Here is a 15564-nt window from a genome sequence, read left to right on the forward strand (position 1 = left end):
AAAATGTAAAAAATCTTAAATCTCTTCTTAATATTCTTCTATTATTCTTTCTTTCTTTCTTAATGTCTATTTGTTTTTTTTCCTTTTATTTTTTCTCTCTTTTCTTAACACTTTTAGTCTTTTTCTTTCCTTGATTGACTTTTCTTTCTTTTTATATCTTGACTCTAAGTCTATCTGAGATTTAACTATAAGAAGTCTTGGTGATATTATACTATAAACTATATACTAAGCCAGCCGCCTTACTAAGGCTAGCTAGCTAGCTTTTTTGTGCTCAAAATAACCTATGTTCCTTTTTGCTCAAAACTCTTCCTTCATTTTTGTTGGGGTATTTCCTATATCTCTCTCATAATATTATATTATAATAAATAATATCTCTCTAATAGAATAACTGCATTTCGTATTGTAGAGATGATGGATGCATGACATGGTATAATTATAAGCATTTATGCCTGGCTTGTTTATTATGAATATAGATGGGATGGTCCATCTTCTGCCTCCTAGCCATAGATCTATGTTGTGCTTGAAAATGTACTGGCATGAATTTGGTTTTATGTGTGTGGGGAGTCTGTTCCACTGTATTGTCTGTTAAGACTTATTTTATATTATATTTATTTTTATTTATTATTTTATTTTATTTTATTTGGGAATGGGAAAGTCCACTGGGCCAGTACTTGAAAGTCCATTTGGGTGAGGTCTGGGGAGAAAAAGAAATAACACAACACATAACAGATTTTTAAATTTTTTAACACAACATAAACAACAATAAAGTAAATAAAAAAAGTTACAAAAAAAAAATAAAACAAAAAAATATCAAATGATCATAAATACAAATATATACAATATTGATAATACAATATAATATTACATTGAGCATGATATCATAGCATCAGGTCAATCACAATACACAGAAATACAATAAGTACATGGATGAATACGCTGAATATATACTGATTATATTACTATAATATAATACTGTAAATATGATAGTTAGAAACAAGGTAAAGAGAAAGCAAGCTTAAGTAAAAAGGAGAGAGGGGAGAGGATTGGAAAAGATTTTGAGAGAGATTGAGAATTTGGCAGCAGGTTATATAGATATGCAGTAGATATATATATAATACTAGTGCAGTAACAAGTACAAAGACAAGTAACCAAATTCAGTGGTGGACAAAGAATAATGGAGGAGGAGGAAATAGAAATAGATCCAAACTGGAGAGGAAGTGGTTATGAAGAGCAGTTTTAAAATTGTTAGCATGATGTTGAAGGTGTATGAATGTAGGCAGGGAATTCCATTTTTTGGCCATAGTCCATGAGTATGATAACTGTCCTGCTGGTAATCTGGGTTTATGGACTTGAAAAAGCTGCTGTTGTTGAGATCGCAGTAGTCTAGTGAGGTTATAGAGGGTAAGTAGTGAGTTAAGTACAGGGCAGAGCTGTGGTCTATAAATAAGTTTGTGAGTAATTGTGAGCTGGAGGAATAACACGTAATGGGGAAGTTCAGGCCATTGTAACTTTTTTAGGGCAATACAGTGGTGAGTTGAGTAGCAGGTGTTTGTAGAGAATTTAGTGATCTTATTGTAGCATACTTCTAATTTTGATTACAGGGAAGATTGCAGATTGGTTAACAATGGTGTGCATAGGTTACAGAAGGCAATAGGTATGCTTGTGCTAAAGTTAGTTTAGATGGGAGGAAGAAGAACTTACTGTGTCTACAGAGCAACCCTAGCTTCTTATGGGTCTTAGATATACTATTTTGAATATGCAAATCAAATTCGAGGTTTTCATCAATTATTACGCCTAGCTATTTGGTGTGGGCCATTAACTCAATTTTTGTAGAGTTGAGTGAGTAAATGTTGAGGTCGGGTTTATTTATATGGGATTGTCTCTTGGGTGTGAAAAGCATGAGTTTAGTTTTTTTTTTGGATTAAGAGAAAGATGATTAATGTGAAGTTGTGTCTCCACATAGAAAAAGCTGTCTGGGTATTTTGCTGAAGTATTTTTGCATTGGGTGAAGAGCAGACTATTGTAGAATCATCTGTGTATTGGACAAGGGAGCCCTGAGGGATAGCCAAGTGGAGATTATTAATAAAAATATTAAATAGCAGAGGGCCTAAGATAGAACCTTGGGGACACCTGTAGGGTTGAGAAGATGGGGGAAATGGCATTGTGCCACATGACAGCATTCTCTCTGTTGGAGAGATTGCTTTGAAACCAGTTAATTTCCTGGGGAGATAATCCTATGTTTGATAGCTAAGGTGAGATGATAGAATGAGAGATAGTGTCAAATGCTTTTGACAGATCTAAGAAAAGGGCAGACACAATGTGTCCTGAATCCCAAGCTTTCTTGACTATGTCTAGAAATGAAATCAATGCAGTGGATGTGCTGTGACCTGGTCAGAAGCCATGCTGTGTGGATGAGAAGATCTTGTTCATAAGGAGTTGTTTTTGCACACATATTTTAAGCATTTTAGAGATAGGTGAGAGTATAGATAGGATGAAAATTGGAGACATCAGTTGAAGGGCCACCTTTATGAAGAGGAAGGATAATTGCTTTTTTCCAAAGACAACGAACATAGGATTCTAGAATTTATCTATTGATCGCAGTACTAATGGGGTAGGCCACAGCATTGGCAGTGATTTTTAGGAATTTGGCAGGGATTTTATCGGCTGAGTTTGAACCAGGTTTTAATTTTGAAAGTAGATTTTTAATGAAGGAGGTGCAGATGGGAGAGAAGTTAAACCGAGGGTGTGAAGACTGTTCATAGGTTCACAGGTTGGTACTAGGCTATTGGCCCTAGGGCCTATACAAGCCTAGCCATAACAATTCCCTGGCTATTTCATCCCACACTATTTACTTCCCTGGACCCCTGTCTAGCAGGGTGACTGATGTGATCGCCGGGGTGAATTTCCTTTCTGCCATCCAATCATCAAGGTTCCTTTTGAAGAGGGCCAAAGAGGCTCTCTGCTTGACATGTATGGGCAATCTATTCCAGAGTCTGGGGAGTCTCTGGGCAAGGAACCTATCCCTCCAGCATGTTTTGTTTATTGTGATGACAAGGTTTAGCTCCCTGGAGCATGTGGCTCTGAGGGATTGGGATTTCTTTAAGTGTAGCATGTCCAACAGCTCTGGGTTTGACATGGCCTTGTATGTTAAGCAGAGATTGCCCCGGAGTAGACGATATGTGACAGAGTATAGCTGGAGTTTTTTAAGGTGGTCAGCATAGGGCATCTGCTTTAGGCCTGTGATTCTTTTAGTGAGGTATTTCTGTGGCCTTTCCAGGTGTTGCAGATGTCTTGAGAGGTACATACCAAATGGGGCATTGCATTCTATAATGGGTCTAATGAGGGATGAGTACAGGTGGGACAATGACCTCCTTTTTTCTGGATGAAAAGCCGTTAGTGATGAGGTGTGCCACATGGAAGGATTTCCTGATGGTTGTGGCAATGTGGTTATTGAAGGCGAGACCACTTTCCACCTGTGTCCCTAAGTCCCTTATCATACTTTCAGTGTTTAGTGTACTGCCACTTATGTGGTAATTCATGGGTACATGTTTTTTCCCAGAGAGGATAACTATACATTTCTTGGCATTGAGCTTGAGCCCATGGCTCTGGCACCAAGCATCTGTTTCTGTAAGGCCCTTTTGTAGAGTATCCACATCATTTGGGGATTCAGTGATGGTTCCCAGTTTGCAGTCATCTGTGAACTTTGTTAGCCAGAGTCCCTTAGTATTGGCCTGTACTTCAGAGAAGTAGATGCCAAACAAGAGAGGTCCCAGGACTGAACCCTGAGGTACTCCACTTGTCACTTGTCTGGAGCTGGATTTGGAGTCAGCTACTTTTACAGTGTGGGTTCTGTCAGTAAGCCAGTTGTCAACCCATCAAGTGACATAGGGATTAATGCCCAGCTTAGTAAGTTTATCTCTGATTCTAGAGTGGGGGATGGTGTCAAAGGCCTTGGCAAGGTCCAGATAGGCTGTGTGGACTGCTTTACCCTTGTCCACAGCTCTGGAGGCTGATTTGAAGAAGTCAATCAGGTTCACAAGACAAGATCGGCCCTTCACAATCCCAAACTGGGTGGGGTCCAGTGTTTGAAGGTTGTCAATGTCTTTGTTTATAAGTTCCATGATAATACGTTCCATGGCCTTACAGATCAGGCTCATCAGACTAATAGGGCGGTAGTTCCCGGGATCCAAGGTGGATCCCCCCTTGTGGAGTGGGATAACTGTAGCTGTGCGCCACTCAGTGGGTATGAAGCCTGAGGTGAGGGTATGATTAAACATGACACTTAGGTGAGGTGCCAGTTCATTTTGTAGTTCATGTAGTGCGCAGCCCAGGATGTCATCTGGTCCCATGGATGCTGTATTCTTAGCTTTGGAGAGTGCGTTTTTTACCTGGATGGCCGTTATTACCGGAATTTGGCAGTCTTCCAATATTGAGATGGGCCATTTAGGGGGTGAGAGGGGGGTGAAGTTGGCACTGAATCGATCTGCCAGGATATTGGCAATATCCTTGGGATCAGTATATTTAATTCCATTCTGTTGTAGCTCAGAGTAGATCTGAGCATTGCCATTTAGATTCTTGACATAGTTATAGAATGTCTTGTGGTTGTCTTTGGAATCTTTGGCAATTTTATTTTCGTAATTAGCTTTAGAGGATTTTATGAGGGATCTCAGCTTCTTACTGAGGCTGGTAAGGGAGGTTTTTGCATCCTGGGATTTTCCTCTTTTCTGCAACAGTTTCTTCCTTTTGTTGTAATGTTTGTTTATGGCAGGGGACCACCAGATTGGCTTGATTTTTTGGAGAAGAGCATCTTGGTTCTATTTGGGATGGCACGATTCATGCATGAGTGGATGTGCTCGTACAGTGCCTTAGTGTAGGACTCAGCAGTCGAACATTCAGTTCCTGTCTGCATGGGTGTCATGAAGTTTGTAAATTCTGACTTGAGTAGCATGAAGTTGGCTTTGGAGAAGTTTTTTATGGAGTTTTCCTTACTGGGGAGTGGGAGTGGGATGTGGATGTTAAGGGTGATTAGCTTATGGTCTGACCTGACCAACAAGGGGATGACCATAGGTGTGGAGCATCGATTTCCCATGATGGTAATGACCAGGTCTAGGATATTGGAGCCCCTGGTGGGACTATAGATTAGTTGATCCAGGGCATTGGAATTTATGAATTCCAAGAACCGTTGGGCAAAGGTGTTGGTACAAAAGTAGTTTTCCCAGTTAATGGCAGGGTAGTTGAAATCACCCAGTATTAGGGTGTTTGGTTGTATATTAATATTTTCCAGTATGTTTAGAAAGGTGTAGTGAGAATCTTGGGGCATGGTGGGGGATCTGTAGCAAGCTACAATTTGGATTGCAGTCTTACCTAGTGTTAGTTGCACATGAAGAATTTCAGACGCATTGTGCTGGGCAACTAACCTGGTGGTGTGAATATCCTTGGTGAATATGGACACTCCTCCACCTTTAGTGTTTCAATCCTGGTTTGGTGGCCAAAAAGTGTGGTAAGAGAACATTGAACCAGGTCTCAGTTACTGCACAGATATCGATGGTCTCCATTTTTAGGAGTGCCTTGAGAGAGTGCATTTTGAGGTTTAGACTTCTAGCACTGAGTAGCATTACCTTCAGATTTTGCATACTTGTACCTGTTACGTTGGTGGTTTTGTCCTTTAAACTTTGCCTAAAAAAGGCACTATAGGGGTGGCAAAAGCCTTAGCCAGTAACCTGAATCCCAGGGGCAACAGGTGCAGACCATCTCTGGCAAAGCATCATGGTCTGTCGATCATGTCATCCCAGGCAGACAGATACTGGATCCCCTTTGAATGACACCAGAAACTTAGCCAATTGTTGAAGTCAATCATTTTGTCTGTTGTGAGGAAATTGGAGGTAGGGTATTAATGCCTGGAGTGGCTTGATCCAAGGTTTGTGAGGTATTAATAGGAGGAGTGAAATGTTGTGAGGGGGAATGGAATTATGCAGTTGTAGGAATAGAAGTATATGGGAGAGGTGAGGAGAAGTAGGCAGTAATGTTGGCAATGGTTTCTATAAAGTAGACATTGAAAATGCTGAATATACTTGTCCCTCCAAACTGTTCTGTCGATGTTGCAGGAGAGGTTTAGATCCCTAGAGCTAGTAATTCTGATGTAATTTGACTTCATAATGTGCAGTAAATCCATCCGTAATGTGTCAGAGGATGCCTTCTTTTCTAGATACAGGTTACGTCTTCTTAGCAGTCTGTAAAATTCCAAGTATACCAACAGGGCTTTGAGTCAGTCCATGTAAGACATGTTGTTTAGACTTTGTATCCTTTTAGTAAGGTACTTCTGTGGCCATTCCATTTTTTGAATGTGTCTCAACAGATACATGCCAAAGAGGACATTATATTTAATGACCGACCTAATGAGAGCTGAGTAAAGGGGGGCAATGACATCCCTATATCGAGACACAATCCCTTTGTTTATAAGCTGTGCAATATAGAAGGACTTTCTTACAACAATAGACATAATGTTGGTCAAAAGTTAGGCCACTGTCCACATAAGTTCCCAAATCCTGAATAACTGGGTCAATGCTTAGAGGTGTATTGTCAACGTAGTAGTTCCCTGAGGTAGATGACTTCCCAAAGGAAACTATAATGCATTTTTGGCAATTAATTTCAGTCTAAGATTTTGGCACCATTTATTTATTTGAGACAAATCTTCCTGTAGGATGGCTAAGTCATTTGGGGATTCAATGACTGCTCCTATCTTGCAGTTATCTGCAAACATAGTCAGCCAGAACACGTTGGTATTGGCTTTTATTTCAGAAAAGTAGATGCAAAACAGAAAAGGTCCCAGCACAGAACCTTAGGGGACTCCACTGGTGAATGTTTTTTGCGGACGTAACTGCCCTCATTTTGATTACCTGTGTCCTACCTGTGAGCCAGTTGGCAATTAAGTGAATTATATGTATTAATATAGCTGCCAATCCCTTGTTGAGTTGCACTGTACTAAAAATGTTATCCCAGTAAATACCTGTTAATCTTTTGGTCTCTATATTAGCATGACTAATTCTGACTGTGCAAACTATATATATTGATACTGATAACACTACTTTAGTGTTTTTCTGCATATGCAACAATTGCTTTTATATATATATATATATATATATATATATATATATATATATATATATATACATTATGCATTTGGACTAAAACTAAATGCCAAGAATACTTAACAATATCCTTTCAGAAGTTATCCATCTCTGGCAACTATCATACTGACAAAACACCCCTTAGAGTTGATCAAGTAGTCAGGGACTTTGGGACACATATAGATAGTAATCTAGCATTTGACCATCACGTGTCTACAGTAGTGAGGAAATCATTCTATGTTGTACAACTTATAAACAAAGGCATGGCATATAAGTCCAAGGAAGTCATTGTTCCACTGTATTCTGCATTCATCAGACCTGTCATTGAGTATTATGCCCCCTTTGGTATGTACCTAACCAGGCATATCCAACAGTTCGAATGTCCACAGAGCTTCCTCACTAAAAGAATACAGGGCGTATGTAAAATGTCCTATGCAGACCAGTTCAAGGCCCTATCCCTGTATTCAGTCTCTTACAAGCATTTGAGGGGAGATGTATACCTGGTACACAGGGCATTGTCAGACCCCACTCTGATGGACCTCCTGCATATCCACAAAACAAACAGCACCAGAATTACTCATTCTAAAGACTTAAACCTTGCCAGTGACATAAATATGACCTGCTAGAGAGACAGGTATGTATCCCAGGGACTACCCCGTCTATGGAACAGGCTTCCCATCCATGTGAAGCAGAGCTCCTCCCTAACCCAATTCAAGTGCAACTTGGGCAACTGGATGGGGAACAGGAAATTCATCCCTGGTTTGGCACCTACTTCTGTAATGGACACAGGCAACCTATAAATGGTTCATTTCCCAGGCCCCTGCTTGCAATTATCAAGGGTATAAGAACTTGTCAGTGATTTGGGATGTATGGCTAGGCTTATAAAGGCTCTTGTTATTATTAGCCTAGTAAACACCTATGAACCAATGCATTTCTTCCTGGAACTCCTCTGAAAAGTGGCTAGATTGCCCAGGTGGACTCTCTGAATTAACAAATGGAAAAGAATACACACACACACACACACACACACACACACACACACACACACAGATATATATATATATCTATAAGGGATCAACCACATTTTGTCAAATGTGTCTTTTGTCAAAAGTGTGGCAAGTATGCCTAAGCTGTCGAGTGAACAGTTTATCAAATGTTTACTTTGTCAAAGGTTGTATATGTTGGACAGTGGAATTTTGATTGTGTGGGTTTTGATTATTCATTTTTCACTGGTATGTAAGAGTATTTACACATGTGTAGAAATGTTTGCAGGTTAGGGTTACAGCACTGCCTAGGTAAGGGTATAGATGGAGGGACTGTATTTGTGAGTGTATATAGGTTAGGTCTAGAGTAAGGGCTATATCTAAGGATAGATGCAGTAGTGTACATGAGTGTTGTTGCATGTAGTGTGCATCTGAGATGTCTTGTGTAGAGGTAGCATTACAGAAAAGGTTTTCCTTGGGTATAGTGTCAGATTAGGGTTAGGAACAGGGTTGGATTAAGGTTAACATGCATTAGTAGGGCGGTGCAGAGCTAAGCCTAACTCCGCCCCAGAGACACCATACCTTAGGAAAACTCTGTAGTACTACCACTGCACAAGACATTGTGTGTGTGTGTGTGTGTGTGTGTGTGTGTGTGTGTGTGTGTGTGTGTGTGTGTGTGTGTGTGTGTGTGTGTGTGTGTATGTGCAATGTTTAATCACATAATTCCTTTTCATCTTATTAACATTATTAGTTTACAGATTGTTCCTTGCTAGTTTACCATGTGTGAATCCTAGTTATACCATCTGGCTGCAGTTAAAATTCTAAAAATCTAAGGATATTCTTTGAAAAAAAAACTTTGGTGTGTACTATTTTGGGTTTACCAGTTAGGCTTTGTTTCATGTTACAAAGCACACAAATTTAAGATATTATGTTTTATATGTAATTATGCAGCTCCTTCCTTCCTGTCCAGCACTCAGTTCTTCTCTTCTCACTCACACAGTTAACTCAGTTACCGTGCAGAAATCCAGACAATTTCACCTGCCTCCTGTCTGGTATTTGCCATGTCATCTAGAGTGCAAGAGTCCAGTTCATTCATTTTTCTTTTTGTCAATTCGGTAATCTGGCATCTGGTAAAACTGCCTTTTATACTGATGAAGTTTCTCAGTTCTGGACAAGAAAAGGAAAGACATGAGGACCATCTACTTGTGTTCAAGTCATTAGTTTTTGGTCTGTAATGCTGTACTCTGATTAGCATATGAAATAAAGATGGTAACTTTTTCTATCACTTTTTATAGCTATTACTCCTACGTACATTTTGTTTTTTTACTCCCCCATATTCTTGTCAGCTATGCCCCTTTACAGCATTCTTTAATACTTGGAATAAAGTATAGGAGGATTTCACTGCTGATGGTCTTTTATTGTGCTGCTATAGTTAAAAACATGGGTTGGGGAAAGTAAATGACTCCATATGTTTTAATATGAGAATCTTCCTTGGACATTGCACACACTTTCCCACTGTCTGCAGTTGTAATGCTTACATTTCTCTTTCATTTTCCAAGCTCCAGTGATTAATCTGATGAGTGTCCATCAGATTAACAATAGTCCATGTGTCTAAATATGACACAACACTTGAAGTCAGCTTGTCAGCATGTACCAGTACAAACACATACTTAAATGCAGTTCACTGTACATGCAGGCTGAAGGAGACACCAATGTCTAGGACTAACTGAGGAGAAGAAGGAGGCCCTTGAATTTGGGGTAGTGGAATTTAGACATCATTGTACTCCTCCTCCCACCAGAATACTTCTAGGTAAAAAAAAAACTCTTTTATGCCATCTGTATGCACATGAATTCCAAATCTAACTGAATTTTTTATTTTTTATTTTGTGGCAGTAACTATGAATACTTTATTTAAATGTAAGGTTTTGTCACCTTTATGGGTGATTTACAATGTTATTTTTGTATGAATTTTCAGCTCTGTGTACTCTTGCGCATATTATTTATTTATTTATTATTTATTATTTATTTTACATTTGTTGACCGGGCTGGTCCAACTGGATATAGGTTCATAGGTTCATAGGTAGATACTAGGCTATCTGCCCTAGGGCATTTATAAGCCTAGCCAGAGTGTATTTGGCTTCCGCCTCCCTATTAGATTAGCCTACTGTGCCTCTGTAAAGTAGGTCACAGAAGGTACCCTTTAAGATTAGTTTACTGTGCCTCTGTCTAGCAGGGACACAGAAGAGATCCCAGGGGTGAATTTGCGATTTCCCATCCACGCGTCCAGATTTCGCTTAAAGAGGGTCAGCGAGGGGCTATGTCTAACATGAATTGGGATTCTGTTCCAGAGTGAGGGGAGCCTCTGGGAAATGAATATGTCCCTCCTGCATGTCCTATTTATTTTTGTGCTGAGGTTTAAGTCCCTGGACCATGTAGCTCTAAGGGACTTGGATATTTTGAGGTGGAGCATGTCCATTAATTCTTGGTTTGACATGGCTTTGTACGTCAGGCATAGATCGCCTCTGAATAGGCGGTAAGCAACTGAGTAGAGCTGGAGTTTCTTTAGTCGAGCTGCATAGGACATCTGTTTGTAGCCCATGATCCTCTTGGTGAGGTACTTTTGGGGTCTCTCCAGTTGCTGCAGGTGTCGGGTAAGGTACATCCCAAAAGGGGCATTGTTTTCAATTATGGGCCTGATGAGTGACGAGTAGAGGGGCACAATGACCTCTCTTGATCTAGATGCGAACACTTTCGTGATAAGGTGGGCTATATAGAAGGTCTTTCTAACCACTTTGGCAACATGATTATCAAAGGAGAGATTACTATCTACGTTGGTCCCCAAATCTCTAATTACTTCTTCCGTACTTAATGGATTACCACCTATGTGGTAATTTGTGGGCACTTTGTTTTTCCCAAAGGGGATGACTATGCACATTTTAGCATTTAGCTTGAGGCCGTGCCTCTGGCACCAAGTATCCGTCTATGTGAGACCCTTTTGGAGGATGCTTGTGTCAGCTGGAGATTCAATTATGGCTCCCAATTTGCAGTCATCTGCGAACTTTGTCAGCCATAATCCCCCTGTGTTAGCCTGAACCTCAGAGAAGTATATACCGAACAAGGGAGGTCCCAGATCTGAGCCCTGTGGGATGCCACTTGTAACTGGTTTGGATTCGGACATGGCACCTGCAATTCTGACCATGTGGGTTCTATCCCTGAGCCAGTTTGCAACCCATCTTGTGATATAGGGGTTGATATTTAAGCTGGTAAGCTTATTTATGATGCCCGAGTGGAGTATTGTGTCGAAGGCTTTTGTGAGGTCCAGGTAGGGTGTGCGGACTACCTTGCCCTCATTTATGGCTTTGGTAACTGTTTCAAAGAAATCAACTAGGTTTAAGAGGCAAGATCTGCCCTTAACAAAGCCGAATTGGGTAGGGTTCAGTGTCTGGAGGCTCCCAATATCTTTGTTTATGAGTTCCATGATAATACTCTCCATAGCTTTACAGACCAGACTAGTCAGGCTTATGGAGCAATAGTTCCCGGGGTCCGTTGTGGCACCACCTTTGTGGAGTGGGACCAATGTAGCTGTGCGCCATTCTTTGGGTACATATCCTGTAGTAAGGCTAAGTTTGAACAGTGACTTAATGTGAGGGTTCAGTTCTTCTTGGAGCTCATGTAAGACACAGCCTGGGACACCGTCCGGTCCCATAGATGCTGTGTTTTTTGCTTTGGCGAGAGCAGCTTTCACCTGTGCATCTGTGATGTCAGGGAGGTTACATTCAGTTGGGATAGGCATTTGCTCGTTTGAGGGGGAAGGGGGGGGAGTTTGCGCTGAATCTGTCAGCCAGAATGTTGGCTATGCCTGTAGGTTCGGTATATTTTGTACTGTTATGCAACAATTCAGAGCATATCTGGGAGTCTCCACCCATATTCCTGACATAACTAAAGAAGGCCTTGTGATTATCTTTAGTGTCTAGGGCAATTTTTCTTTTGAAACTGGCCTTTGATGATTTTATGAGTGATCGAAATTTCTTGCTAATACTGATCAGAGATGCCTTCCCTTTTTGGGATTTTGCTCTGTCATGTAGTAGTTTCCTCCTTCTGTTGTATAGCTTGTTTATGGCCGGGGTCCACCAGACAGGTCTCCTGCTTTTGGAGGAGTGAGTCTTGGTTTTATTTGGGATAGCACGATCCATGCATTCCTGCAGGTGCTCATAGAATGCATTTGTAAAGTATTCTGCGGATTGGGCTGTATTATCCTCTGGCCCGGGGGCTTTGAAGGATTCCACCTCGGTCTTGAGAAGTGCAAAGTTGGCTTTTGAGAAATTCTTTACCTTGATTTCCTTGGCTGGGGGTGGGGACGGGATATGGATGTCTAGGGAAATTTGTTTATGGTCTGATCTTACCAATTAGGGGTTTACCTCTGGTGTGGAACATAGAGTCCCCATGTTGGTGATTACCAGGTCCAGTATGTTGTTTCCTCTTGTGGGAGTGGTGACCAGTTGTTCCATTACATTAGAGTTTATAAATTCAAGGAACCGTTGGGCGACGTTGTTTGGGCTTGAGTAGTTTTCCCATCAATGTTTGGGTAGTTGAAGTCACCCAAAAACATAGTGTTTGGAGAGACCTTCATATTCTCCAGTGTTCTCAGGAATGCCAAGTGGGGTTCCTGTAATAGGGAGGGTGTTCTATAGCAGGCTACAAACTGAAAGGCAGTTTTTTCCGCTGTTAGTTGCACATGGATGGTTTCTGATGCTTCATGCAGTGCCACTAACCTGGAGGTGTAGGTATCTTTGATGAATATAGATACTCCCCCTCCTTTTGTGCTTCGGTCCGAGTTTTGGGGCCGAAACGCATGGTATGAGTTATAACCTGGTAGTGCTGGGGTCCTCTCAGGAGCCTTAAACCAGGTTTCTGATACTGCACAGACATTGATTTTCTCCATACTGAGGAGAGCCTCAAGTGCGTGCATCTTGAGGTTTAGACTTCTGGCATTGAGTAGCATTACCTTTAGTTTTATGATCCTTGGGTTGTCTATGGAGGTTGGTTTGTCCTTTGAGCCTTGCCTAAAAAAGGCACTATGGGGGTGGCAAGAGCCTTGGCCAGTATATGAAAGCCTAAGGGTGACAGATGCAAGCCATCCCTAGCGAAGCAACATGGCTTGTTGAGCATGTCATCCCAGGCTGACAGACACTGGATCCGCTTTGAATGACACCAATACTTTAGCCAATTGTTGAAACTGATCATTTTGTCTTTATACTGTGGCATCATTCTAGGTGAGTATGTCCATATATGTCCATTTTCAGTGGAGGCCCGGGGAGAAAAGCTCCTCACTTCAGAAAAGTATATACAAGTCATAGTTACATTGTAAATTTTTGTCTATTATACAGTTACTTTCCTTTTGACATATGAGTATCATGATTCCTATTAAAAGAGAGCTAAGGATGTAGGTACAAAGATGACTAAAAATGTAGGACAATATTAATAGTACAGTAAACAGTAAATGTTTAAAACAATATAAGCAAAAAGCACACTAATTGAGCAATAAAGTCACACACACATTATTTGCTAGTAAACTATGTAAGCTATAAGTACACTATTGAGCAATAAAGTCACAAATATGTTGTTTGCTAGTATACGATAGTTATTTAAAATAGAACACTATTAGTAAGTATAGTGACATGCACAGTATTGTTAGTATAGGATTAACTAGCTTATACTGGTATGTAGAGAAATGTCAGGATGCAAATATAGTAGTTAATCTGGATTAGCACAGGGTCATAACCAGTGAGATTTAGGATATGTTTTAAGTTTGGTTTTAAATAAGGGAGCTGAGGATATGGAGGTTAGGTGATGAGGGAGGGGGTTTCCTACTTTTTCCTGCTGCAGTAGAGATTGGAGAGTTTTGGCCAGGTTGTTGGTTTTTTTTTGTTTTTGTTGTTTTGATGGTATGTATGTATGTATATATATATATATATATATATATATATATATATAGTATATGATATATATATGTGTATCTTTATATATATATTTATAGTTATCTATATGTATCCATATATATGGATATATATATATATATATATATATATATATATATATATATATATATATATATATATATATATACATATATATATATATATATATATATATATATATATATATATATATATATCTATATATATATATATATATATATATATATATATATATATATATATATAAATATATATATATATCCATACACACACACACACACACACACACACACACACACACACACACACACACACACACACACACGTATATGGGATCAGCAACTTTTATCAACAGAATGGGCCATTGAAAGCTGACAGTGCCGGTACAGCTGATCAAAGTATACCAGCTTTGTCAATGCAAGATTGCACTACAGTCAGGATTGGTGAATATGCCCTTTTCGCATTGTAGTATGATCTTGAAGTTGGTATATACAATAAGCAGGGGGCATGATACATTGTCTGTTTTTTTTTTTCTGTCTTTTTTGATGTGTAGGATCATTTCATTTTGATGGAAGTTTATCCTTACATATATATATATATATATATATATATATATATATATATATATATATATATAGATAGATATACATATATACATACACACATGTACACACTGATATAACAAGCCATCAAATGTGTCATGAAACAGCTCTTACCTGCTCTGCTTCTATATAATAAACATACATTTAATACTTTTACAAATTTGCCACTCAGGCTGTCAGAATGCTAAGAAACCAAACCAGAAAATAGTTAATATAATTACATCAATGTTTGCCATTATAAAAAAAAGTGCCTTTTAATATAAAGTAGTTTATATAAACCTATGCATTTCTGGAAATGATTAGGAGCTTTATACACTATTCAGGCAGCTACTTAGTGACTGTACTCTTGAGTAGAGGAAAATATGCATGTAATATTTTGGACAGGGATGCCTGCTGTGATGAATAAATAGTTATTTTAACCACACAGCAAAATAGGGAACATATGTCAAACATCTGCTTGTACAAAAGTGTAATGTATAATTATGTGAAAGTTGCTAATTGCATAATGAATACATAGACTGGAATATATTTTGAATTATTGATGGAAAACTTTGTAGAAGAAGGCTGCATTTAAAGCATACCTCTTAACTGTACAGATTTTTGCCTCATATTTCTGGTATGTTCCCCATAAAAGCTGTGATTTTATTTTGATAAATCACTGGGATGATCTAAAGATTAAAGTCACTAAATAATGACATGCAATTGAGTTCCAGACTTCATATCCTTTAGAAAGTGCATTCTAAAATAAACCCTGTTGATCTACCAACTTTCTAAGTTTTTAAAAGCAATATTTAAAATGTGTTCCTATTTTTGGGCCTATGTCCCCCCATTATGTGAGGCTTTGTCCAGATTTCTTGTGCTAAGAGGTTGAATG

Source organism: Protopterus annectens, chromosome 2.part1 (assembly GCF_019279795.1).
Source record: "Protopterus annectens isolate FY-2018-M chromosome 2.part1, PAN1.0, whole genome shotgun sequence".
NCBI classification, from domain to species: domain Eukaryota; kingdom Metazoa; phylum Chordata; order Ceratodontiformes; family Protopteridae; genus Protopterus; species Protopterus annectens.